At 39.4% G+C, this 26336-nt stretch overlaps 1 protein-coding gene and 1 long non-coding RNA gene across 3 annotated transcripts in view; both read right to left on the bottom strand.

Moving 5' to 3' along the window:
- Positions 1-26336, bottom strand: part of CDH20 (cadherin 20) — a 216128-nt gene that overhangs the window by 90246 nt on the left and 99546 nt on the right. The window lies entirely within an intron of this gene.
- On the bottom strand, positions 12644-14813 carry LOC308631873. The gene is made up of 3 exons (XR_014018363.1): positions 14729-14813; positions 13440-13493; positions 12644-12708 (listed from the first exon to the last, which is right to left on the bottom strand). It is a non-coding gene; the product is annotated as an uncharacterized lncRNA (long non-coding RNA).

Raw genomic sequence — 26336 nt, 5'->3', positions numbered from 1 at the left:
ATATAAAATACCTATGAAGACTAGAAATGTAAAGGGCATATATGAAGAAAATAATAAGATTCTGACAAGGACTATAAAATAAGAACTGAATAGAGGGAGGTGGTATCACGGGGTGGGGTAGGGCTATTGGCAGGGAAGATTGCAAGAGTTTCTTTATTTTTAGTTCATCTGGAATAACCAGGTTAGTGGAGAGTACTGAGTAGTATTTGTCCTTTTAGTTACTAAATGCATTCTAAAGTAATGATGATTTAATCATTACAGTACTAAGACCAGAACAGCAGAAATCTCAAAATTTCTCACAACACCAATTTCAGAACTAGCTAACTACATATAGGATCTTAGAATATGGTATTTCTTCTCTTCTCTCTTTTTGTAAAGGGAAGGCTTCTCAGAATATGATCCCTGCAGTAGTATACCATTAAATGTTTAAAAACTAGCACTCTGAAAAAAGTATGTGTACATATGTGTGTGTGTGTGTGTGTGTGTGTGTGTGTGTATACACACACCCATATCCCCCCACATACATAAATTTATTATACATATTATTGATATAATGGATATATGGCACACAATTTATAATAATAAAAATACGGTACTATTTATTGTAAATAAAAGTAATTACATATAGTCAGTTGATTCTCAAAGTATGCTTTTCTTGATTTTTTTTCTAACAGAATCTGTAGTCAGCATTTGGCCATGATTTGACAAGTGGACTTGAATTCCAGTCTGCTAACTCTTCCTAATAAATTTATTGTCATTAAATCTCATATGTGGCTTATTATTATTAAACTATTTCTCACCCTTGTATAAATCATTATTAAACCAAAAGTTCTCTTAGCTTCAGCACTAAATGAAGCTCTGACTTATAGTACTTGCTGATTTCTATGGTATAGATACTCCCACCTTGACCCCATTCAAGCTACCAGCTTCATCTCTGGCCGTGGAATTGAGGTGTGGGATATGGACGAGGTGTAGGCGTAGAGCAGCATGATATAGTATTTCCACTTTGCAGATGTCACAGTCATAACTGAGTTCAAAAGCATAGATGATTGTAAAATAATTAGGAAGTAGAATGTTTTGAGTATTTATTACCTTTGTTTTTAATCTAATTCATTTAATTGCAAGATTATTTAATTTTTAAATAATGGCTACAAAATTTGGTTCTCAAAATTCCTCACAGTTTGGCAATTAGCTTTCATAAGCTGTTGTGTTCTTGTTTTAGCATATTACTGTTCCTAAGACAGAACCACAAAGTAAAAGATTTGAAACTTCCTGAAAGATTTATACCAGAAACAAAATTATTAAAAGATATAAATAACAGAAAACGAATTATTTGCCTTTCTGAAAGGCCATTTAGCAATACTTATAAAAATACTAAATTTAACTATTATTTACCAAGCCATTTCACTTTTCTTTCATTCATTAATTCAACAATTTATTGAGTATGTATTATGTATCAGGAATTCTTAATTTTACAAGTGTATAAAATGTGTAAGGAAAGAGGTTTGCCACACTGTATTTAAGATAAATAAATAAATAAATAAGTGTGTGTGTGTGTGTGTGTGTGTGTGTGTGTATGTATATATATATATATATGAATGTTTACCAACAAGAAGTAGGCTAAGTAAGTGATGATTCATTGATATAATGGAATACAAAGTAAAACTTAAGAACAAACTGTAAGCCAGGTGCAGTTGTGCATGCTTATGATCCCAGTAGCTTGGGAGGCTGAGGCAGGAGGATGGAAATTCAAAGCCATTGTTAGCAACTTTTTGAGACCACAAGCAACATAGTGAGACCCTGTCTCAAAATAAAAAGGGCAGGGAATATGTCTCCGTGGTTGAGGGTCGCTGGGTTTAATCCCTGGTACCAGTAAAAAAAACATTGACTCTGGAGGTCAATGTTTATTATAATGGAAATATGTCCATAATACATTTAAAGAATAAACACATCAGATTTTAAGAGCATATAAAGGGCTGGGGTTGCAGCTCAATGGTAGAGCAAGCATCTGGCATGTGTGAGGCACTTGGTTCAATCACCAGCACCACCAAAAAATAAATAAATAAAGCTATTGTGTTTGCCTTCAACTAAAAATATTTTTTAAAAAAGAGCATGTAGAGTATAGAGCTGTGTTAGTCAGATTTCCAGCACTGTAACAAAATAACTGTTATAAACCGCTTAAAAAGAGGGAAGCTCCAGGAGCGTTGAGGGTGCACCTGTAATCTGAATTACTCAGGAGGCTGAGGCAGGAGGATCATAAGTTCCAGGCCAGCCTGGGGCACTTAGAAGACCTGTCTCAAAAAATAAAAAAGGATTGAGGAGGGCCCAGGCACAGTGGTGCATGCCTGTACTCCCAGCGGCTACGGAGACAGGAGAATCACAAGTTTAAAGCCAGCCTCAGCAAAAGCAAGGCCCTAAGCAACTCAGTGAGACCCTATTTCTAAATAAAATACAAAATAGGGCTGGGGATGTGGCTGGGTGATCCAGTGCCCTTGAGCTCAATCCCCGTTTACCCCCTCCAAGAAAAAGGACTGAAGATGTAGTTCAGTGTAAAGCACTCCTGTGTTCCTTCCTCAGTACCCCCCTCCCCACCAAAAGGACATTATTTCTTTTGGTTCATGGTTTCAGTCCATGGTAGAAGCATGTAGTGAAGCAAAGTGGTCACCTCATGGTGACTGGGAATCAAAGAGAGAAGGAATAAGGGGCCTGTGTCCCAGTTTCCCCTTCACAGGCATGTCCCAGTGACCTAACTTCTTTCTGCTAGGTCCCACTTCCCCAAAGTTCCACCATCTCCCCAAAACACCTGAGACTGGTGATCACGTCTTTAGCAAATGGGTCTTTGGGGGACATTTAAGACTTAATACATAACAGAGGCAAACCTTTTACTTCTGAATGAATGGCAAGAATTTGCATTTCATCTTCTTTTTTCTCTAGCTATGAGACCTTGATAAGGACAGTATCCATTTCGAGTCTTATTTTCAGACTGGGTTCTGATTCATGCCCTTCACTTACTCACTGGTGATTTTGAGCTGGTTATTTAAATATTCTGCAGTTTAGTTTCTCTGTCTGAAAAGAATGAGGACAACAGTAATTATAGTACTTACATACCTCATGGAGTTATTGTGTTAAATGAATTAAAACACATGCCTGGTATTTAATAGGTTTTGATTATTCTTATTACCTACAAAATAGAATGATGCTGTGGATGATTTTAAATATGGCTCTATGGTTTGTTGTAGAGATTAACTTAAATAGTCACATCTACTAAGTAGTCATAAATACTAGTTGCATCTACACTGAAAATAATATATCAAAAGCATGGCTAAGATTTTTTCATTTCTGGAGAATAGCCAATATAATTTATACCATATCCATTCAGAATATTGATAACAGAAGAGTGAATGCAAGACTCTTGATTTTTATTCTATGAAGAATCTAAATTATTATTCAGTTATCCAGTATATTTTTCTATTTCAAGATCTAGGCTGTCTTATTAAACAATACAAATATTTCTGTATAATTTTATTTCCAGAAATCTCTATGGGATCATCTTAATTCTTTATGATTCCATTAACTCAAAACAATTTGTACTGCCTTACTTGATATTCTCTGTAAATGGAAGCAATACAATTATGCTATTTTAAATAATTTAAAGTGCCATGTTCACTACCACCTATCCATCTGGACAGTATATTATTCTGTCTACATGGCTATTGGATGCCAACATGCTGCCTGATCTTTTAATGCCAAGCCTTTAACCATGTGAGGATCAGAAACTATACATAGATACACACACACACACACACACACACACACACACAATGATATATTTTAATTTAACATATGACAGCAAGAAAAGGCTGAGTGACAGATCATGTTTAGTTACAAATAAGGGAAGAACTCATTGCTTAGGAGTGTTCAAGTCACAGGTGAATAGCAGACGGTTTTTATTCCTTCCCTGACAGAATAAATTTATCTCCTTAAAAGTCACCTTTATGCTTTCTACTTATCATCAGGAAGGCTGCATTCTGTATATCAATTTTATGTGGACAAGACATTAATTTTAAGTGAAAGACATTGTTCGGTCCTGGTATTAAATGAGGTCGTTATTGGTTTGAGTGGTAAAGGTGGAGGGTTTGGGCTCATGTTGGCTTTAATGAGAAGAGTGCTCTATGAATATGCTTCTGTTAACTTTTTTGGCACTGAAAGCAAAATATAAATGGGGCAATGAAGTTGAAAGCCATCAGAAGCTTCTGTAAGTACCTGGAGTCAGGGTGTACATCTGCTGTCATCAGAAGGAAAAGGTAATGCAAGAATATATCAGTCCTTCCTTAGCTAAGAGATCAATGTGGTTACTTAGAGTTGATTTCAGACAGGGAGCCAAAGAGCAAAGAACATTGACTTCTGCCATTGAGAAAGGAACTTCAGAGGTCACCTGGTTTAAACCCAAGTTTAATCCTTTCAACAATAATGTCTACACATTTCTTAAGCACTTCCAGAAATATTTTAGTCACTTCCAATATGTAAATGTCATCAAGTTGGCAGGACCGAGATAAAGGCTGTGATCATAGAGGGATGAATATTTTAAAAAACCTTAATATATACTCCATATCTTCTTTAAAATAAGGGGTTTTACACAAGTCAGAAAGTCCAGGTGATTTTAGAGGACCTTGAGCCAATGATGAATTAAATAATGCCTACTTCTCCTTCCTCCATAGCCACACTTCCTGAAAGGTAGCTTTATATCATTCTCACTTTATCATTTCTCATTCACTACTTTCTCGTATCACCTAGCCATGTGACTCTTCGTTCTCTAATCAATTGAAATGGCTTGGAAATCATCCTGGTCATTCTTGCCCAGTCCATGGACACTTTTCAGGTTTATATTATTGGACCCTGCTGGTGTATCTGAAGGAGGGGGAAGGTTCTTATAGGTATTCTGAAATACATGTGATCCTATTATTCTCTAAGTTTTGTGATTACGTGAGAACTGGACTTTCTATTGCTTCCCCTGAAAGTTGAGGAATATCAAACTGTCATAAACACATGTTTATTTCTCTTTTCCTTTTCTTTTCCTTTAGTATTTAGTAAGCATTAAGTCAAGCATTGTTTTCTGTGCTTTAGATGTGTTATCTGTTTCAATGCCCCACAATATCACTATGAGGGAGGGAGTATCATCTTCACTTTACAGGTAAGAAAACTGAAGTTCATAGTGGTCAACCACTTGCCCAGGGTTATGTAGCTAGTAAGTGTGGAACCAGGATTTAAAATTGGTGTTGAGTTCAGGTGTGGAGTAGAAGGGAACTGCTGCAGGAGGCACTCAGGTGGGCAGAAGTCAGTTGCTTAGGACACATTTTACCATGGCAGAAGGGAAGTATAAGTTAGAGTGGTAGAGTTATTGGGAATATCAGGTGGGAATGAAGGAGTAGATTTAGGTATGTGCAAGGGATGGCAATATGGCTTGAACTGAACTGTGCCAGGGAACAGAGGATAGTGACTAAAGTCATGATGTAAACTTAGGTTTAAAATTCTCTTCTTAAAGAAAATTGTTAGGGTAACCTATCAAACTTAAGATAACCAGTTAGATGTCTGTTTACCCCCTGAGTCATGGACTTTGATCACATTTTTTTTTTGTTGCTGCATCATGACTATTGATTACTTCAATTCCCTTTTCTCTTGAACTTCTCTAACATCTATGCAGTTACACTCTACAGTCTGTCCTCTTACTAGTTCCTCCTCACCAATCTTGTATTCTGGCTTTTATTTGATGACTCCCTTTTTCTCAAGAGTCCACCCTTTACATATAGGGCAGTCTACTTTATTTATATTTTAGCAGTTGTCAAATCCAAGCAATGGCTCTAGGTAATGCCTCCCAAATTGCTAGTTTGGCTTTTCTCCTGAGCATCATAACTCTATGTCTAATTACTTTCTAGTAAATTTTCCATTTTAGTAAATTTAGTGTGATCCAACTGAACACACTAGGCCCCATATTCCAACTTCAATGTCTCTCTGTTTGTATTCATTTTCTCTCCAAAGAGAAGGTTTAATACTTTCACCAGATGTTTTACAAGTTCCACGGCCCAAGAAAAATAGAGAACTATTGGGAATTCTTCCTATATCAAACTGTATCCCATTAATCATGATGTCACTGGTTGGGTAGATACTTATGTGCAGACTTTAAAATGTTGGCCATTGCAAGATTTCTCATCCAAATCTTATGTCCCTTGTGGGGATAAAGCAATTAATTGGTTTACACATATGGCAGCTTGCTTTGCTGTGCTATAATTGCTCATATGCTTACACTCAGTTCCACTTATAGAAATGGTCTTCCTGTCATTTTAGTTTGGACTACTCTATTAAATTGAAATGAATTTAGATAAAGACAATCATATCCTTAGACATAAAAAGGGAAAAATTTAAAGGAGAGTAGGCAACTATATCTAATGCTACAGAAAAAAAGGAGAATGAAAAGTGAGAAAAGGTTATCTGGAGAATTAAGAAGTAATTGGTAAAAGTTGAGTAAATAATTTGAGAGGAATTGTGAGAAAGGATGACAGACTACCATGTGATTTTTAAGAAAGGAATAGATAATGTACAGAAAAGAATATATAGTGTATAGGAAAAAGGAATAGAAGATACATAGAATTATAAGAGACTAGAAGGAGCAGCAGTGAACTTCCTGAAAGTGGAACCCAAACTGAGAGATGAAGGACTTGAAGGATGTGGAGAGAAGGACTTTAAAGTTCTTGATGGAGGAGGTCAAGTTCAGAAGAAGTAAGTTAGTAAGAGAGGTAGGATCAGGGAACACAGAAGGTGAGCTTGTGTTTGATGCTTCCTTCAGTGAAGCTGAGGTGGATGAGGTGTGTTATTTTTATAGGCAGCTGAGGAGATCAGATGTGGAGTGGATGAGAAATTGTGGGCAATGTGTGTCATTTACAGCATGTCTTCACATTCTCTTATATTTTTACCTTAAGAAGTGAACTATAGTTCTCCTAGCTTTCCTCTCCTAATTATGACTGTCCTTAGTAATTTGTTTCTAACAAATACAATGCAGTGGGAGTGATATAAAAGGTGTTAGAGCCTTTGTCTGACTCTTCTTTGGGATGCTTGTCATTGGAACCTAGCTACTATGCTTTGAGGAACCCAGGCCACATGGAAAGATCCATGACCCTCTGCCTATGCTGAGCTCCAAGACAAATCCAGCAGTAAGGTGGCAGTCCTATGAGGGAAGCATCTGGGAAGCAGATCCTCAAATCTTTGGTTGAACCAGCTGATGCTACGTGGAGCAGAGAGGAGCCTTCCTTTCTGAGCCACACCCACATTGCAGGTTTGTGAGAAGAATACATAATCATTGTTTTAATGTGCTAAATCTGGATGGCTTACATACAGCAATTGAAAAGTATGATTGCATTTTATCAAAGTCATTATGAGAGGTTTCTGTCTCTGTCATTGTGCTCTGTTCAAAGAGTTAGAGTATTGGACTTAAAGTGATCTGAGTCCAATCTTTGATCACCTATATTATTGGAATAAATTACTTAACATTTCTGAGCTTCACTCTTTTCTATCTTTAAAGTGAGAATTATATAGGCCTTGCAGGATTTTTCTAAGATTTGGAAATAATTAGTGTAAAGCCACTGGCTGTAATATGGTAGTCATTCAGTCAGCTGCCCTTTTCTTCTTTTTTTAATTTTTAAAATTTTCTTTAAAAAATTTATTTATTTTAATTAGGTATATATAACTGCAAAATGCATTTTGATTCATTGTACACAATTGCAGCACAACTTTTCATTTCTCTGGCTGTACACAATGTAGCACCACACCCTGTGTGCAGTCTTACATGTATCTAGGGTAATGATGTCCATCTCATTCCACCATCTTTCCTGCCCACCTGCACCCTCCCCATTCTCTTTCCCCTTTGCCCAATCAAAGTTCCTCCACTTTTCCCATGCCTTCCTCCTCCCTGTTTTGGATCAGCATCCACTTAATCAGACCTTTTCTTCTTAAGAAAGCTTGGAAAGAGCTTGGGATTTAGCATCAGTTTGATTTGTGTTTTCCCTCTGGTTCCATTGCTAACTATATGGATTAGGGTAAGTTATATAACTTCTCTGAAGCATGCATTCTTTTTGTGTAAATGGAGGATGAAGATTAGAAACAGTGTCTAGTATACATAATACAGTGACTAGTACTTGGTAGGCACTAAATAAATGTTGGATGTAATAATTGTAAATAGAACAATTAGTATTAATGCCCTGAACTTCTTATGGTTGCTGGCAGGAGTAAGGCAGATAAGAAAATTCTGAGCTAAGAATTGAACTTTTTGAGGGAGTCAGACAAAGGTTCTAGGCATTGGTAGAAGATGGTGATGAAATTTCCAAAAGGATGATATTAATAAATGATATAAAATTTAAAAGAAGAAACTTTTGAATGGTGAGAGTAAAATGAAGAGTTAGGAAAGCACTTAGAACAACCTTTTTCTTCTACAAGTACTGAGCACAGGAGGAAACAGGCTAAGGAGATTAGAAAAATAATGAATTTCTCAATATTAGGAAATGCGGCAAAGCTCCATCATAATGGATCTGAAAGTATGAGAGAACAAAGGGACTCAGGGACCTCAATGGTCGGTAAGCAGGATTATTTGGAGGAATTTTAGTAAAGAGAAGGTGATTTTTAAACATATATTCTTTAGTTGTAGGTGGACACAATACCTTTATTTTATTTTTATGTGGTGCTGAGGATTGAACCCAGTGCCTCACACATGCTAGGCAAGTGGTCTATCACTGAATCCACAACCCCAGCCCAAGAGAGAGAGAGATTTAAAGCTCTGTTTCATTCAACTCCTGGCTGTGGCTCTGCCACCCATCCTAAATCAGCCACACACATATCCCTGCACAGGACTTGAGGCTTCCCAGGGTTCCTCTGGGTTGAACCTTTCCTGAACTTCTCCAGTTAGTTAGTTTATTCTTAACCTTAAAAGACTGCTAAAACTGTGAATTAGTCATTTACCTGCTCAATACCTGAGAGCTGTCATTTCCACCTCTTCTCATATGTACCAACTCCAGTCCTTTTTACAGTAGGGCCCTGCCTTCAAACATTTCCCATTCCATGTTCAGTGGCCACTGAACAGCCCTTTGGGCCTGGACCTAAAAACCAATAGCTCCTGGGAATGGTAGATTAATCTGTCTATCCAGATCAATTGATCTGTCTGTCTATCTATCTATCTATCTACCATCTATTTATATAGATCTGGATCTGAAATGTGTGTGTGTGTGTGTGTGTGTGTGTGTGTGTGTGTGTGTTCTGTTTAGACATCCATGGCAGTAGAATGTATTTTGACATACTATATATACACGGACTATAACTTAGGATTCCTTTCTGTGGTTGTACGTGATGTGGAGATTCACTAGTAATATATTCATATATGAACATAGGAAAGTTATGTCTGATTTATTCATCCCTGTTTCATTCCCCTTTGTCTAATCCAGTGAACTTCTGTCCTCACTGTGTGTTAGCATCCACATACCAGAGAGAACATTTTGCCTTTTTGGGATTGAGCTCTTCTTTTCCTATGCATATCCCTTTAATTTCTTTCTTTTGCCTAAATGCTCTGGCTAGAGTTTCAAGGACTATGTTGAATAGAAGTGATGAAAGAGGGCATCCTTGTCTTGTTCCAGTTTTTAGAGGGAATGCTTTCAATTTTTCTCCATTTAGAATGATGTTAGCCTTGGGTTTAATGTATATAGCTTTAACAGTGTTTAGGGTATATTCCTACTATCTCGAGTTTTTTTTTTTTTTTTTAGTGTTTTCAGTATGAATCTCTTTTGTATTTTGACATGCTGTATTTTTCTGTACCTTTTGAGATCATCATGTGATTCTTGTCTTTAAGTCCATTGATATATTCACTACTATTTACTGAATATCTCTTACATATTAGACACTGGCCTAGATATCATTTCCTAATATAGATTTCCTTCTATAGATTTCTGTGGTAGAGATCAGGGAAGGGTGGCAGTCAGGGATTGGGAAGCAGACAATCAACAAAGAGCAAGTCCTATCAGAAAGAATGTCCATGATGTGCAGTACACCTCGACCAGATATGTACCCCTCTAAAGAGCCCAGATTTTGGGTATCTTAACAGATGAGAAAGAATTTGCCTGGTTGACTGACTGCCTGCCTGGCCACACTGTGCACTTGATCCATAGGTACACAAAAAGACTGTCATTCCCCTGATTACTTTGGGCCACCTGTGATTTCCTATACCCTACTAGTGTTCTACTATCTCCTTTTCTCTTTCTGTTCTTCTCAGGGCACTGCTGAGCCATTGGGGTTTATGCTAGAATACCATGAGGAGAGGGTCCCTGGAAGTTTCTCTAGAGAACAGTGCTACCCCAAATGCTACCCACAAGGAGATAAGAAGCTTGTTCCAGAATGTAAATAAGTGCCCTGCTTCCTCTATAAATGAAAATCTCTTTTTGGAAAAAAGTGTTGGCTGGACTTAACAATATGCTTAGTGATGTAACTGGTTTACATTCTCGTTTTGGCTCCCAATTTTGACAGACTGGGGACAGTTTATGAACAGGTGGTGATCTGTGGGCCACACTTTGAATAGCACTGCTCTGGAGCAAAGATTGTAAACTTGGGATCCATGTTGCTGCACCCTTCCTGCAGTCATGTTTTCTTTGGGCTGTGCACTGTTGTCAGCATTTAAAATGGAAAAATTTCACATAAAAGTCCACATTCCCAACCCCTCTTCTTTACACCTTTATTTTGTGTCCCTTTGACATTTGACGAGTGAGGTTTCCACATTTCTACATTGTAATAGTCAATGGAATTGATAGGCAATTATCCTTTTTATACAGGGCATTAATCTTCAAGGAACTCCAGGAATACTTTTGACCCATTTTGTTCATTTGTGTTGCCTGCTGACCCCTAGAGGCATTCGATTTCATAACCCCTAAGGATCATGGGCCTCACTGAACAAGAACAGCATAGCTCAGCTCCAGCAGGGAGAAGAACTCTGGTAAGGTGTGATTAGGAGTGCCCTCCTGTTTCTTCCTTTTGTGCTTTATTCATTCATGGAGAATTCTTTTTACCCTCACCTTCATAAAACCGCTCAAAACTTTCATATTGAACTTGCTTCTTGATGAAATGGGGAGAGGAGGTGGAGGAAAGGTGAATGTGCATCTGCTCTTCTATTCACGGCAAAATCCTTGTAAGTATTTCCAATTTAGTGAGCACCATTTTTCTAGGCACCTGGGGAATTAGATGTATAGAACAGAGGGCAAATCAGTGAGGGCCTCGGAGGTCTTACAGAGGGCCAGCCGTAGTGCCATTGCTAACTGCTCAGAGATGCCTTGCTACTCTTTCCCAAGAGAGCTGCTGTATCAAAGTGCTGCTTTAGAAAGTGCCTTTTGCTTTCTCCTGGTTCAATGCACTCCTTGATACAAAGATTCTCATTTCACTGCTTTCTAATCCTTATGAATTTTACAGGATGTTGTTTGATTTGACTTCTCTGAAAGCACAACAATGATCTCCAGTTTCAGGCAGATTTCTTGATGCATTTTCCTATCAGTTTAAAGGCTTACATATATTTTCCTTTACTGAATGAGGTATACTAATTAAAACAGAAAATTCTAGTGAATATTTGCTATGATGTTCTTGCTGTGATGCAGGAGACTTGATTTTTTTGGTAGCCCTCATTGAGCCACACTTGAGTTAAGTTCTAGAAAAGCACTTTGCTGTTTTAATTCAGATACCCAGACTGGCACATCTCTGTGACCAGCATTTTATTGGGTGCCTCCTGGGTTTCTGTTTACTTTTTTAAAATTTATTTACTTGCTACAAAATATTATAAGGTTTTGTGGGTCCTGGACTGAGAGGAATGGGAGGAAATTGGCTTTGGGATCCTCTTTTCCCCAATCTAGAGCCAACTGGATTTAGAATTTTAAGCAAGGCATCGGAGGTGGCAGAATACAAAAACAACAGTTTGTGAGCTTCATGCACACAGGAACCTTAATTGAAAGATCCTTGGCGGAAGATTGTAGAATTGTGTACATGAAAGTCTTAAAAACCACGTTAGAATTAATTAACCTAGATCAAACACTTTTGAAAATAAAGTGTATAAATGAAAAGTATTTTCACTCAGTGAAAAATGCAAATAATATACAAAGTAAAGGAGTGAATCTGGTTGTTATTAAATGCTTGAGGGAAGTTGACATTGAAAAGGTACTAGGTAAACCAAAAGCTGAATGTTTTTTCTGATAAGTGGTTGCTGATCCATAATAGGGGTGGAGTGGGGGAAGCATTGGAAGAACTGAAGAACTTTGGATAGGGTCAAGGGGAGGGAGGAAAGGGGAGGAAGCATAGAGGTAGGAAAGATTGTGGAATGAGATGGATATCATTACCCTAGGTACATATATGAAGATCTGAATGGTGTGACTCTACTTTGTGTACAACCAGAGAAATGAAAAATTGTGCTCCATATGTGTACTATGAATTGAATACATTCTACTGTCATTTATAACAAGTTAGAACAAACAAATAAATTAATTAAAAAAAGAAGAGATACTAGGTCCCATTGGTATCAGCATGACTGTATTTTATGGGCACAAAAGATATTCAATGTGTCTTACCTTTGTTTCACCACCTTCAGTATAATTTATTGAACACCTTCTGTGTGTAAAGTCTATATTTACTGCTTATTTGATTCACCTAATAAAAAGAACAGAAAGTACCTAGATGAGCTCCAGTCTAAATTTTGTTTTTCTTTAAGTTCAGTAAAATTGATTCATCAGAATTTTTAACATATAGGCATAAATATGCCTCATTTAGTCAATACTTTATAAGATAAATATAGCGAGGGAAGTTAAAAAGTCAAATTATGAAAAATGATTCCAAAAATAATAATTAGAATGCTACCACTGAGCGTATTGGAGTTGCAAAGCTAAACACAAGTATATACCAAGTTATTGATTTCCCCATATGGGAAATCAAGGTGAATTTTAAGTGAGTTATGCAAAGGTGAGAGGATGTACCTTACAGAGCTATTATATGACAGGGAACTTACAATATCTGGCTCATGACCAAACCAGTTTGAAAGTAGGAAGATCTTAACGAATTATTAATAGTCATTTGGCATAAATTTTCTCTATATTCAGTTTGGGATTCTTAGTTTGCTGTTCCATTCACATGCTTTGAGGTTTGCAAACATAGTAGCTGCAATTCTCCACCCTTCTCTATATCAACACACTCCTCAATGTGACTGCAGCTCCACCCCATCAAGAGTGGAATCTCTTGACAAATAGCAGAAATCACAATAGTCAAGTTAAGTTTGCTTATAGAAGCAAAATTAAAGTCCTTTCTTGCATCATGTCCATTAACATTCTACAGGGTAGAGGAAGTCACAAAGTCAAGCCAAAAATCAGTGACTGTGCATACTTTACCTATGTTATTGCCAGCCTGACAAAATCACATGGCTATAAAAATGATATGAAGTCCTATTGTAAGAAAGAAAAGAAGAATTAGGAACAATAATTGACCACAGGGAAAACTATTCAGAAGGCAGAATGGAGAAACTGTTTTCTGAAATATTTGATTAAACTTAATATAGTGAGAATTTATCCTAGAAAATGCTAATGCAGCCTATTGAAAAGTTGTCATAGTTAATATGTATAATAATATAAATGCAGATTTTTTCCTGAAATGTAAGTTCTTTTGAAAATATGAAAAAAGTTATCATTTTTCTTGGTCACCTATCTTCCCATTCTTCTTTATGTTACTAGGGATTATGCTTCTCCTTCTCTTGGTATTATAATTTCTATCTACTCTTCTTTTAGTTAGGTTTCTTTGGGTTTATAGCATTTTGGGGTAGGAAAATATCTTTCCTCTATCCTGGAAAATGGTAGATCCAGCAAAAACTAGCATATCCTGCCATAGGCTATAGGCACTTTAATTATATAAATTGCTTTTAGTCTGAACTATGAACTGTTTCCAAATTGAATGGAAACAATTAAGTCAGAGACTAAATTCATGTTATTATGGAAAGGGATAACATTATCTTGTATGCAACATGCTGCAGAAAAGTACTCTAAAGGCCCTATTATATATGGTACTTTGCTCTCTTTGAGGGTTTCACAATCTAGATGTTGCTTTTTATGGATGACTGTTAGCAATACTTCTAACAGGTCTTCCTTTGGACATCAACAGTCTATTATTTGGAAAGTGTGATAGTCATAAAATCATTTTGCTTTGTTAAAAATAAATAAGATTATAATTTACACATCTATAACCATTTATCAGATGGTCTGATTTGAAATAACATTAGAAAATGGAAGAACTATAGATATTCTTGATCAGTTTCCCCTATGGCCTCATGAAAGCTGACCTTTGCCTGTCTCCCTCCCTTTGTTGAATGTGTTGGGGCACCTCTGACAAGAACACATGTGCTTGGGAGAGAGACAGATCCCTCTCCAGGAGTCCTTCCCATCCTTCTCTGTCTTCTCTTTATCCTGTCACCACTGATATACCTGAGCACCTATGATGCCAGGGAAGAAATCCATCGTGTTCCTTAGGAGCCACTGATGTCAGAGAAGTCAAGAAGAAAGAAAACAAGAGACAGAGGCAGAGAAGCTGGCACAGAATAGCGAGTAGGTAGAGGATGGATAAGTGGAAACAGACACAGGAAGTTTAGATGCAAAAGAACTGGAGAACAGCCAGCCAAGCTGAAAAGCACCTTTGGAGATATCATTGATCCATCTTTCTGGCCTCAAAATATTTATTTCTGGTCAGGCATAGTTCTTCACTGTACTGCTCAAGTTCTCTGTACTTGGTTGGGGGCATCTGTGCAAAATAAAAACAATTCAGGCAGTTCCATCGTGAGATTTTCTGTACTTAGTGTTTATCCAACCCAACCTGAAAACTGCAGTATGGATAGAGTAAGTGGAGAATCCCCAAGGGGAAAGGATTGTAGTAGCAATAAATTTTTCACTGAATGTTTTTTATGGAATTAAGAATGCTCAAGTTTTCTAGACACTCTGTCCCAATCATTTTATAGATTACCTAGAGAAGTAAAATGACTTCTTCAAGGTCATGATAAAAATGCCAGAGCCAATATCTGAACCAGGGGCCTGAATTCCAGGCCAGTGTTAGACCAGAATTTTATTTCTGTGTGGCCTTGTTGAACCATTTAACAATAAATTTTGTGCAAGGAGGAATCAGGAAAGAGTTGAATACTTCCTATGGCATCGGTGGGGTTAATGAATACTTTCAGCATGCAGGCTTTTTAGTGTGCCTATTCAGCCCTTCATTTAACAATATTTAATAACGTCTATTGTCAGTTCCGTGTATTATACAGTAAGCACACAGGGCCAATAATATTTTATGCATTCTCATCAAGAGTGAAATTGTAAGGGCCATAAATGGCCTGATGGAAGAGGATGATGAGCACGCAGCTCACAAATCACATTTGTTCAGCTGAAAGAGCAGAGTGACTGTGGACAAGAACCCTTCTTCTCTGAGAGGCCCACAGGGAGCCACCTGGCAAGTGGGCAGAACATATAAAGACATCTGCCATTTATGTTTTGTTCTGGTCAAGGGATGATGGTAGCAATGGAATGTTTGCCCTTGCTGCACATTAATTTTTACTTCTTGCATGTATTGAGTATTAATAGTGACTGTTGAACACCTTATGTAAGTACAGGATACTGTGCTAAGTCCAGTCTCTCATATCCCAGGACCTCTGTGGATACCAAAAGCTGCAGATGCCTAAACATCTATATAAGATGATGTAGTAATTGCATATAACCTGTGTAGTCATCCTGTATACTTTGACTCATATCTAGATTACTTTTATGTTGAATTTGATGTTAATGCTCTATAAATAGTTGTCATATAATATTGTTTAGGAAATAATAAGATAAAAAGCCTGTACGTGTTCAGTATACACATAGATTTTTCCCCCCAAAATGTTTTCTTTTTTTTTTTATTGATTATTTATCGCATTACATAGTTCATGATATATCATCTTTCATACATTAGACTCAAATTGTGCTTTGAACTCCCATTTTCACCCCAAATACAGATTGCAGAATCACATCTGTTACATATTCGCATTTTTACATAATGCCATATTAGTGACTGTTGTATTCTGCTACCTTTCCTATCCCCTACTATCCCCCCTCCCCTCCCCTCCCCTCCCATCTTCCCTCTCTACCTCCCCTGCTGTTGTTCAATTCTCTCCCTTTTTTTTTTCCCTCCCCCTTGCCCCTCATAACCTCTTATAATTTTATGTATCCTTGAAGGTCTCCTACCATTTCCATATGCTTTCCCTTCTCTCTCCGTTTCTCTCCCCCCATTCGTCTTTGTTTACTGTAGTCTTTTCCTCATGCTCTTTCTTCCTGTTCTGTTCTTAGTTTTTCTCTTTATATCAAAGCAGACATTTGGCATTTGTTTTTTAGGGCTTGGCTAGCTTCGCTTAGCATAATCTGCTCTAATGCCATCCATTTCCCTGCAAATTCTATGATTTTGTCATTTCTTAGTGCTGCATAATACTCCATTGTGTATAGATGCCACATTTTTTTTATCCATTCATCAATTGAAGGGCATCTAGGTTGGTTCCACAGTCTAGCTATTGTGAATTGTGCCGCTATAATCATTGATGCAGCCGTATCCCTATAGTGCGCTCTTTTAAGGTCCTCAGGGAATAGTCCGAGAAGTGCGATAGCTGGGTCAAATGGTGGTTCCATTCCCAGCTTTCCCAGGAATCTCCATACTGCTTTCCAAATTGGCCTCACCATTTTGCAGTCCTACCAGCAGTGTACAAGTGTACCCTTTTCCCCACATCCCCTCCAACACTTGTTGTTGTTTGACTTCATAATGGCTGCCAATCTTACTGGAGTGAGATGGTATCTTAGGGTGGTTTTGATTTGCATTTCTCTGATTGCTAGAGATGGTGAGCATTTTTTCATGTACTTGTTGATTGATTGTATGTCCTCCTCTGAGAAGTGTCTGTTGAGGTCCTTGGCCCATTTGTTAATTGGGTTATTTGTTATCTTATTGTTTAATTTTTTGAGTTCTTTGTACATTCTGGATATTAGGGCTCTATCGGAGGTGTGGGGGGTAAAGATTTGTTCCCAGGATGTAGGCTCTCTATTTACCTCTTTTATTGTTTCTCTTGCTGAGAAAAAACTTTTTAGTTTAATTAAGTCCCATTTGTTTATTCTTGTTGTTAACTCTTGGGCTATGGGTGTCCTATTGAGGAATTTGGAGCCTGACCCCACAATTTGTAGATCGTAGCCAACTTTTTCTTCTATCAGACGCAGTGTCTCTGATTTGATACCTAGCTCCCTGATCCATTTTGAGTTAATTTTTGTGGATGGCGAGAGAAAGGGATTCAATTTCATTTTGTTGCATATGGATTTCCAATTTTCCCAGCACCATTTGTTGAAAATGCTATCCTTCCTCCATTGCATGCTTTTAGCCCCTTTATCAAATATAAGATAGTTGTAACTTTGTGGATTAGTCTCTGTGTCTTCTATTCTGTACCATTGGTCTACCCACCTGTTTTGGTACCAGTACCATGCTGTTTTTGTTACTATTGCTTTGTAGTACAGTTTGACCTCTGGTATCGCTATGCCTCCAGATTCACACTTCCTGCTTAGAATTGCTTTTGCTATTCTGGGTCTTTTGTTTTTCCATATGAATTTCATGATTGCTTTGTCTATTTCTACAAGAAATGCCATTGGGATTTTGATTGGCATCGCATTAAACCTGTAGAGAAGTTTGGGTAATATCGCCATTTTGACGATGTTAGTTCTGCCTATCCATGAACAGGGTACATTTTTCCATCTTCTGAGATCTTCTTCTATCTCTCTCTTTATGGTTCTGTAGTTTTCATTGTATAAATCTTTCACCTCTTTTGTTAGGTTGATTCCCAAGTATCTTATTTTCTTTGAGGATATTGTGAATGGAGTGGTTTTCCTTATTTCCATTTCCGAGGTTTTGTTGCTGATATACAGGAATGCCTTTGATTTATGCGTGTTGATTTTATACCCTGCCACTTTGCTGAATTCATTTATTAACTCTAGCAGCTTCTTTGTAGACTCTTTTGGGTCTGTTAAGTATATTATCATGTCATCCGCAAATAGCGATAGTTTAATTTCTTCTTTTCCTATTTTTATGCCTTTAATTTCTTTTGTCTGTCTAATTGCTCTGGCTAGTACTTCGAGAACTAAATTGAATAGAAGTGGTGATAGAGGGCATCCCTGTCTTGTTCCAGATTTTAGAGGAAATGCCTTCAGTTTTTCTCCGTTTAGGATGATGCTAGCCTGAGGTTTAGCATATACAGCTTTTACAATGTCAAGGTAAGTTCCTGTTATCCCTAGTTTTTCTAGTGTTTTGAACATAAAGGGATGCTGTACTTTGTCAAATGCTTTTTCTGCATCCATCGAGATGATCATGTGGTTCTTGTCTTTAAGTCTATTGATGTGGTGAATAGCATTTATTGATTTCCGTATATTGAACCATCCTTGCATCCCAGGAATGAATCCTACTTGATCATGGTGCACAAGTTTTCTGATATGTTTTTGTATTCGATTCGCCAGAATTTTATTGAGAATTTTTGCATCCAAGTTCATTAGAGATATTGGTCTGTAGTTTTCTTTCTTTGAAGTATCTTTGTCTGGTTTTGGGATCAAAGTGATGTTGGCCTCATAGAATGAATTTGGAAGAGCTCCTTCTTTTTCTATTTCTTGAAATAGCTTGAAAAGTATTGGTATTAATTCTTCTTTGAAGGTTTTGTAGAACTCCGCTGTATAGCCATCTGGTCCAGGGCTTTTCTTAGTTGGTAGTCTTTTGATGACTTCTTCTATTTCTTCTTTTGTTATTGGTCTGTTTAAATTGTGTGTGTCTTCCTGTCTCAATCTGGGCAAATCATATGCCTTAAGAAATTTATCGATATCTTCATTATCTTCTATTTTATTGGAATATAGGGTTTCAAAATACTTTCTAATTATCTTCTGTATTTCTGTAGTGTCTGTTGTGATATTGCCTTTTTCATCCCGTATGTTAGTAATTTGAGTTCTCTCTCTTCTTCTTTTCGTTAGCATGGCTAAGGGCTTGTCTATCTTATTTATTTTTTCAAAGAACCAACTTTTAGTTTTATCTATCTTTTCAATGGTTTCTTTTGTTTCAATTTCGTTGATTTCTGCTCTAATTTTAATTATTTCTTGTCTTCTACTATATTTGCTGTTGTTTTGCTCTTCCTTTTCTAGGTTTTTGAGGTGTTGTGTGAGTTCATTTATCTGTTGGTTTTTTCTTTTTTTGAGGTAAGAACTCCAAGAAATGAATTTCCCTCTTAAAACTGCTTTCATTGTGTCCCATAGATTCTGGTATGTTGTGTCTGTGTTGTCATTTGACTCTAAGAATTTTTTCATCTCCTCCTTTATGTCTTCTACAACCCATTGATCATTCAATAATATATTGTTCATTTTCCATGTGATGTAGGATTTTTCCTTCCTTCTTTTATCATTGATTTCCAATTTCATTCCATTATGGTCAGATATGGTGCATGGTATTATCTCCACACCCTTATAATTACTAAGAGTTGCCTTATGGCATAATATATGGTCTATCTTTGAGTAGGATCCATGTGCTGCTGAGAAGAACGTGTATCCACTTGATGATGGTTGATATATTCTATATATGTCGGTTAAGTCTAGGTTATTGATTGTGCTGTTGAGTTCTATAGTTTCTTTATTCAGCTTTTGTCTAGAGGATCTGTCTAATGGCGAGAGCGGTGTGTTGAAGTCACCCATAATTATTGTGTTGTGGTCTATTTGACTCTTGAACTTGAGGAGAGTTTGTTTTATGAACGTTGCAGCTCCATTGTTTGGTGCATACAAATTGATGATTGTTATGTCTTGTTGGTGGATGGTTCCTTTTAACAGTATATAGTGACCTTCTTTATCCTTCTTGATTAACTTAGGTTTGAAGTTGATTTTATTCGACATGAGTATGGCCACTCCTGCTTGCTTCCGAGGGCCATATGAGTGGTATGATTTTTCCCAACCTTTTACCTTCAGCCTGTGTATATCTTTTCCTATCATATGAGTCTCCTGAAGGCAGCATATTGTTGGATTTGTTTTTTTGATCCAGGTTACTAGCCTATGTCTCTTGATTGGTGAATTTAGGCCATTAACATTTAAGGTTACAATTGAGATATGATTTGTATTTCCAGTCATGCTTCTTTATTTATTTATTTTAGTTTGGCTAGTTTTGCTTTTTGGTTGTTTTCCTCCCCCTTTACTGAGATACCTCCTGCTGTTAGTTTTGGGCACTATTTATCAAATCCTCTTCTTGTAGTGTTTTGTTCAAAATGCTTTGCAGAGCTGGTTTTCTTGCTGCAAATTCTTTTAGCTTTTGTTTATCATGAAAGATTTTAATTTCATTGTCAAATTTGAAGCTCAATTTTGCTGGATATAGTATTCTTGGTTGGAATCCATTATTTTTCAGCGTTTGAAATACATTATTCCAGGATCTTCTCGCTTTCAAAGTTTGTGATGAGAAATCGGTCGTTAACCTAATTGGTTTACCCCTGAAAGTAATCTGCCTCTTTTCTCTCGTAGCTTTTAATATTCTCTCCTTGTTCTGTACGTTGGCTATCTTCATAATTATGTGTCTTGGGGTTGGTCTATTATGGTTTTGAATGTTTGGGGTCCTGTAGGCTTCCAGGATTTGGCAATCCATTCCATCTTTCATCTCTGGGAAGTTTTCTAGAATTATTTCATTTAATATGTTGTCCATTCCTTTGGTTTGAAACTCTGTGCCTTCTTCTATCCCTATGACTCTCAGATTTGGTTTTTTTATGACATCCCATAACTCTTGAATAGATTGTTCGTGGGATTTAAGTATCTTTTCTGTGTTGACTATATTCTTTTCAAGTTGATAAACCTTGTCTTCATTATCTGATGTTCTGACTTCTACTTGATCAAGTCTATTTGTAATATTCTCGTTTGAGTTTTTAATTTGGCTTATAGTTTCCTGCAATTCTAGGATTATTGTTTGATTTTTTTTTAAGATCTCTATCTCCTGGTAGATCTCGTTCTTTGCCATTTGAATTTGTTTGTTTAATTCATTTTCAAAATATACTTTTATTTCTTGGACTTGCTGTCTCATGTCTTCTCTAATATTCCTTTCCATTCGAGTTAGGTATCCCCTGACTTCTTTCCATATCCCTGTTTCTGAAGTTTCTATGTCCTCTTGTAGAATTGAGTTGTCTTGCATTGTTTGAAATCCTTTTTTCCCTTGTTTTCTCATGTTGTCCACGTTACTTTCCAGTTCTTTTTGATTGTCGTGTTTCTGCTCTCTTCTATAGATTTGTTTTGTTTCTGTATTACTCTGATGTCTCTCCTTTGTGTTGTTGAACTATGCCTGCTAACGTGGATTCTGCTGGGAAGGAATTCCGATGTCCGAGCTCCAGTGACGACACTACTCTGCTATGCCATGCCCCAGTCTCCTTGCCGGGGTGCCCTAATGGGGGGGTGTGAGTGGACTGTCTCTGTTTGGTTTCAGCACCCGGTCGTGGCAGGCAGGCAGACTCCCGCCGCCCAGTATCTCAGGCCGTGGGCAGGTGATCCATCGCCAGCGGGAGGGCGTTCTCCTACCGCCCAGTTACCCTGGCAGTGGATGAACTGTCGCCGGCGGGCCTGCAGTTTACAGCTGCCCAGTCACGAGAGCCTTGCCTCTAGTCTCCTGTTCTCTCCTGCTAGGCTTGGGTTCTCCTGCTAGACCAGATTTCCCCTCAGTGATGGTTCTCGGCAGTTCAAGCTATACTCTGGGCCTGTTTTGTTGCAATCTGTGGGAGAGTGGCAGTGGATACTTCAGCTCTCTAAGATGGTGGCCGCTGTTGGCCTTTGTTTTGTCCGCTGATGAGAGGGGGGGTTGAGGGTCAGGTGCCTCTAGCTCCCCTTTAGTCTTTATGCAGGCTCACTCTGATACTGCCTCCCCCTGAAAGTCTAGGAGAGATTTTATGCGAAATCCCCCTAAGTTTGGGGGCTGGGCTGGGTCACACACACCTGTTTTGTTGATGCAATCTGTCGGAGAGTGGCGGTGGGTACTTCAGCCCTCTAAGATGGTGGCCGCTGTTTGCCTTAGCGGAGTGTCCCTTGTGGGGGGCGGGGCCTTACCGGCTTCCTTCCCCGACTGCAATCCCGAACTCAGCCCGGGGGTCAGTGCGGGCTTGGGCTTGGCTGGTGGGATACCACCGTGTCGCAGCCACTTAATTCCCTGCTGACTGGTTAACCCCTTCTCAGCGGCGCCACGCCTTCTGTAGCCTCGGGGCAGGCCGCGCGTATCAGACAGCCTGGATCTCCGGGGTCACACCGTTGGCTTTTGGGATCCCCGGCACTCTATGGTTTTGATTTTTTCTGCTTGCCCCTCCCCCAGCGCTGGCTAGGCAGCTTTTGTTTTGTCCACTGATGGGAGGGGGGGGTTGAGCGTCAGGTGCCTCTAGCTCCCCTTTAGTCTTTATGCAGGCTCACTCTGATACTGCCTCCCCCTGAAAGTCTAGGAGAGATTTTATGCGAAATCCCCCTAAGTTTGGGGGCTGGGCTGGGTCACACACACCTGTTTTGTTGCTGCAATCTGTTGGAGAGTGGCGGTGGGTACTTCAGCCCTCTAAGATGGTGGCCACTGTTTGCCTTAGCGGAGTGTCCCTTGTGGGGGGCGGGGCCTTACCGGCTTCCTTCCCCGACTGCAATCCCGAACTCAGCCCGGGGGTCAGTGCGGGCTTGGGCTTGGCTGGTGGGATACCACCGTGTCGCAGCCACTTAATTCCCTGCTGACTGGTTAACCCCTTCTCTGCGGCGCCACGCCTTCTGTAGCCTCGGGGCAGGCCGCGCGTATCAGACAGCCTGGATCTCCGGGGTCACACCGTTGGCTTTTGGGATCCCTGGCACTCTATGGTTTTGATTTTTTCTGCTTGCCCCTCCCCCAGCGCTGGCTAGGCAGCTTTTGTTTTGTCCACTGATGGGAGGGGGGGTTGAGCGTCAGGTGCCTCTAGCTCCCCTTTAGTCTTTATGCAGGCTCACTCTGATACTGCCTCCCCCTGAAAGTCTAGGAGAGATTTTATGCGAAGTCCCCCTAAGTTTGGGGGCTGGGCTGGGTCACACACACCTGTTTTGTTGCTGCAATCTGTCGGAGAGTGGCGGTGGGTACTTCAGCCCTCTAAGATGGTGGCCGCTGTTTGCCTTAGCGGAGTGTCCCTTGTGGGGGGCGGGGCCTTACCGGCTTCCTTCCCCGACTGCAATCCCGAACTCAGCCCGGGGGTCAGTGCGGGCTTGGGCTTGGCTGGTGGGATACCACCGTGTCGCAGCCACTTAATTCCCTGCTGACTGGTTAACCCCTTCTCAGCGGCGCCACGCCTTCTGTAGCCTCGGGGCAGGCCGCGCGTATCAGACAGCCTGGATCTCCGGGGTCACACCGTTGGCTTTTGGGATCCCTGGCACTCTATGGTTTTGATTTTTTCTGCTTGCCCCTCCCCCAGCGCTGGCTATGCAGCTTTTGTTTTGTCCACTGATGGGAGGGGGGGTTGAGCGTCAGGTGCCTCTAGCTCCCCTTTAGTCTTTATGCAGGCTCACTCTGATACTGCCTCCCCCTGAAAGTCTAGGAGAGATTTTATGCGAAATCCCCCTAAGTTTGGGGGCTGGGCTGGGTCACACACACCTGTTTTGTTGCTGCAATCTGTCGGAGAGTGGCGGTGGGTACTTCAGCCCTCTAAGATGGTGGCCGCTGTTTGCCTTAGCGGAGTGTCCCTTGTGGGGGGCGGGGCCTTACCGGCTTCCTTCCCCGACTGCAATCCCGAACTCAGCCCGGGGGTCAGTGCGGGCTTGGGCTTGGCTGGTGGGATACCACTGTGTCGCAGCCACTTAATTCCCTGCTGACTGGTTAACCCCTTCTCTGCGGCGCCACGCCTTCTGTAGCCTCGGGGCAGGCCGCGCGTATCAGACAGCCTGGATCTCCGGGGTCACACCGTTGGCTTTTGGGATCCCCGGCACTCTATGGTTTTGATTTTTTCTGCTTGCCCCTCCCCCAGCGCTGGCTAGGCAGCTTTTGTTTTGTCCACTGATGGGAGGGGGGGTTGAGCATCAGGTGCCTCTAGCTCCCCTTTAGTCTTTATGCAGGCTCACTCTGATACTGCCTCCCCCTGAAAGTCTAGGAGAGATTTTATGCGAAATCCCCCTAAGTTTGGGGGCTGGGCTGGGTCACACACACCTGTTTTGTTGCTGCAATCTGTCGGAGAGTGGCGGTGGGTACTTCAGCCCTCTAAGATGGTGGCCGCTGTTTGCCTTAGCGGAGTGTCCCTTCCCCAAAATGTTTTCTATTCATGATTGATTGCGTCCATGGATGTGGAACCCATGGATACAGAAGGCAAACTATACATTGATTAATTCATTTATTTTTTTATTTATTGAGTATCAACTATGTGTTAGCTTTGTTTTTCCTCCTCACAAAGAAAAATTAGACTTAGGTTACCTAAGTAAAACATCCCTAAATCATATAGTGACTTAGTGTTCAAGTCAGGATTCTAACCCATAGGCTGGGCTTTTAACTATGTGTCCTCTTTTGCTGCCACAAAGTCTCTTGACAGAATACAGAACAGGAAAAGCCCAAATGTCATTTTCTTACCCAAGGTTAGAAATAACCTGCTGGTGGGAGTATGAAGTGGTACAGTGGCTTTAAAAAACAGGATAGATGTTTCTCAAAGGCTTAACCATCCATCAGTTCTATTCCTGATATTTACCCAAGAGGATCAACAACCTATGTCCACACAAAAACTTGTATGTAAACTTGCTTTTAGTCTTCCATTGGAAGTAGGGTAGCCAGCTGTTCCAGTTTTCCCAGGATTCAGAAATTCCTTAGAAATGTGACTTTGCTGAAACAAGGAAAATTCTAGGCAAATTAGGATGAGCTGGTCACCCTTCTTATGATCTTAAAATAAACAACCATGATGGAAATCCACATGGATAGTCCTAAAAGCTAGGAATGGATCTACCATCTATGGTCCAGCTCTACCACTACTCCATATTTACTAAAAGAATTAAAGTTGGGCTGGGGATGTGGCTCAAGCGGTAACGCGCTCGCCTGGCATGCGCTGGGTTTGATCCTCAGCACCACATAAAAATAAAGATATGTCCAACGAAAACTGAAAAATAAATATTAAAAAAATTCTCTCTCTCTCTCCCTCTTTTTTAAAAAAGAATTAAAGTCAGCATACTACAATGATACATATATACCCATGCTCATAGCAGAATAATTCATAATAGCCATTATGTAACCAGCCTAGATGTCACCAACAGCTGAACAGATAAAGAAAACGACACACATGCACACATAATGGAGCCAGAAAGTAGAACAACATTATGTTCTTTGCAGGAATGTGAATGAAAGTGGAGCGCATCATGTTTAATGATATAAGCCTGACTCATAAGTTGAAGGTTTTACATTTTCTCTCATATGTAAAAACTAGAAAGAAAAAGGAAAAAAGGGATCATGAAAATAGAAAGTAGCCCAGTGTGATAGAGAAAGGTGTTGAGGGGAAGGAGGAGGGGAGGGAAAAAGGAGGTCCTAGGGAAGGTAATGGATCAAAGCATGTTATGCCCGTGCATGAGTATGACACAATGAAACCCATTGTTCTGTATAATTATTATGGACCAATAAAAATTTGACATAATTCTATTAAAAACTTGTATGTAAATATTCATCTCAGTATTATTCATAAGAGCCAAAAGGTGGAAACAGCCCAGGTGCCTGCCAGTGATGATGGGATAACTAAAATGTGGTACATCCATAGAATCTGAAGTACTAACGTGCTGTAACACGTGTGAACCTTGAAAGCACCCTAAACAAAAGAAGTGAATTACCACATAGTATATGACCCCATTTACATGAAGTGTCTAGAATAGACAGATCTGTAGATATAGAAAGTAGATTATGCTTGCTGTCTCTCTCTGTGTGTGTGTGTGTGTGTGTGTGTGTGTGTGTAAATGGAGTTATAGCTAATGTGCATGGGGTTTCTTTTTGAGGTGTTGAAAATGTTCTAAGATTGATTGTGGTGATGGTTTCATATCTGTAAATATGTTCAAAACGATTGAATTTTTAATAGGTGAATTATAACAACAAAAATGTTTCATATGTGATATATGTGTGTGTGTGTGTGTGTGTGTGTGTGTGTGTGTGTGTGTATACACACATACATATATTTTTGGTTCCGGGGATTGAACTCAGGGGCACTCGACCACTGAGCCACATCCCAAGCCAGATTTTGTATTTTATTTACAGGGTCT

This window comes from Spermophilus citellus (genome assembly GCF_964194105.1).
Source record: "Spermophilus citellus genome assembly, chromosome: 12".
Classification (NCBI taxonomy): domain Eukaryota; kingdom Metazoa; phylum Chordata; class Mammalia; order Rodentia; family Sciuridae; genus Spermophilus; species Spermophilus citellus.
This window is presented reverse-complemented; position numbering and strand designations above follow the sequence as displayed.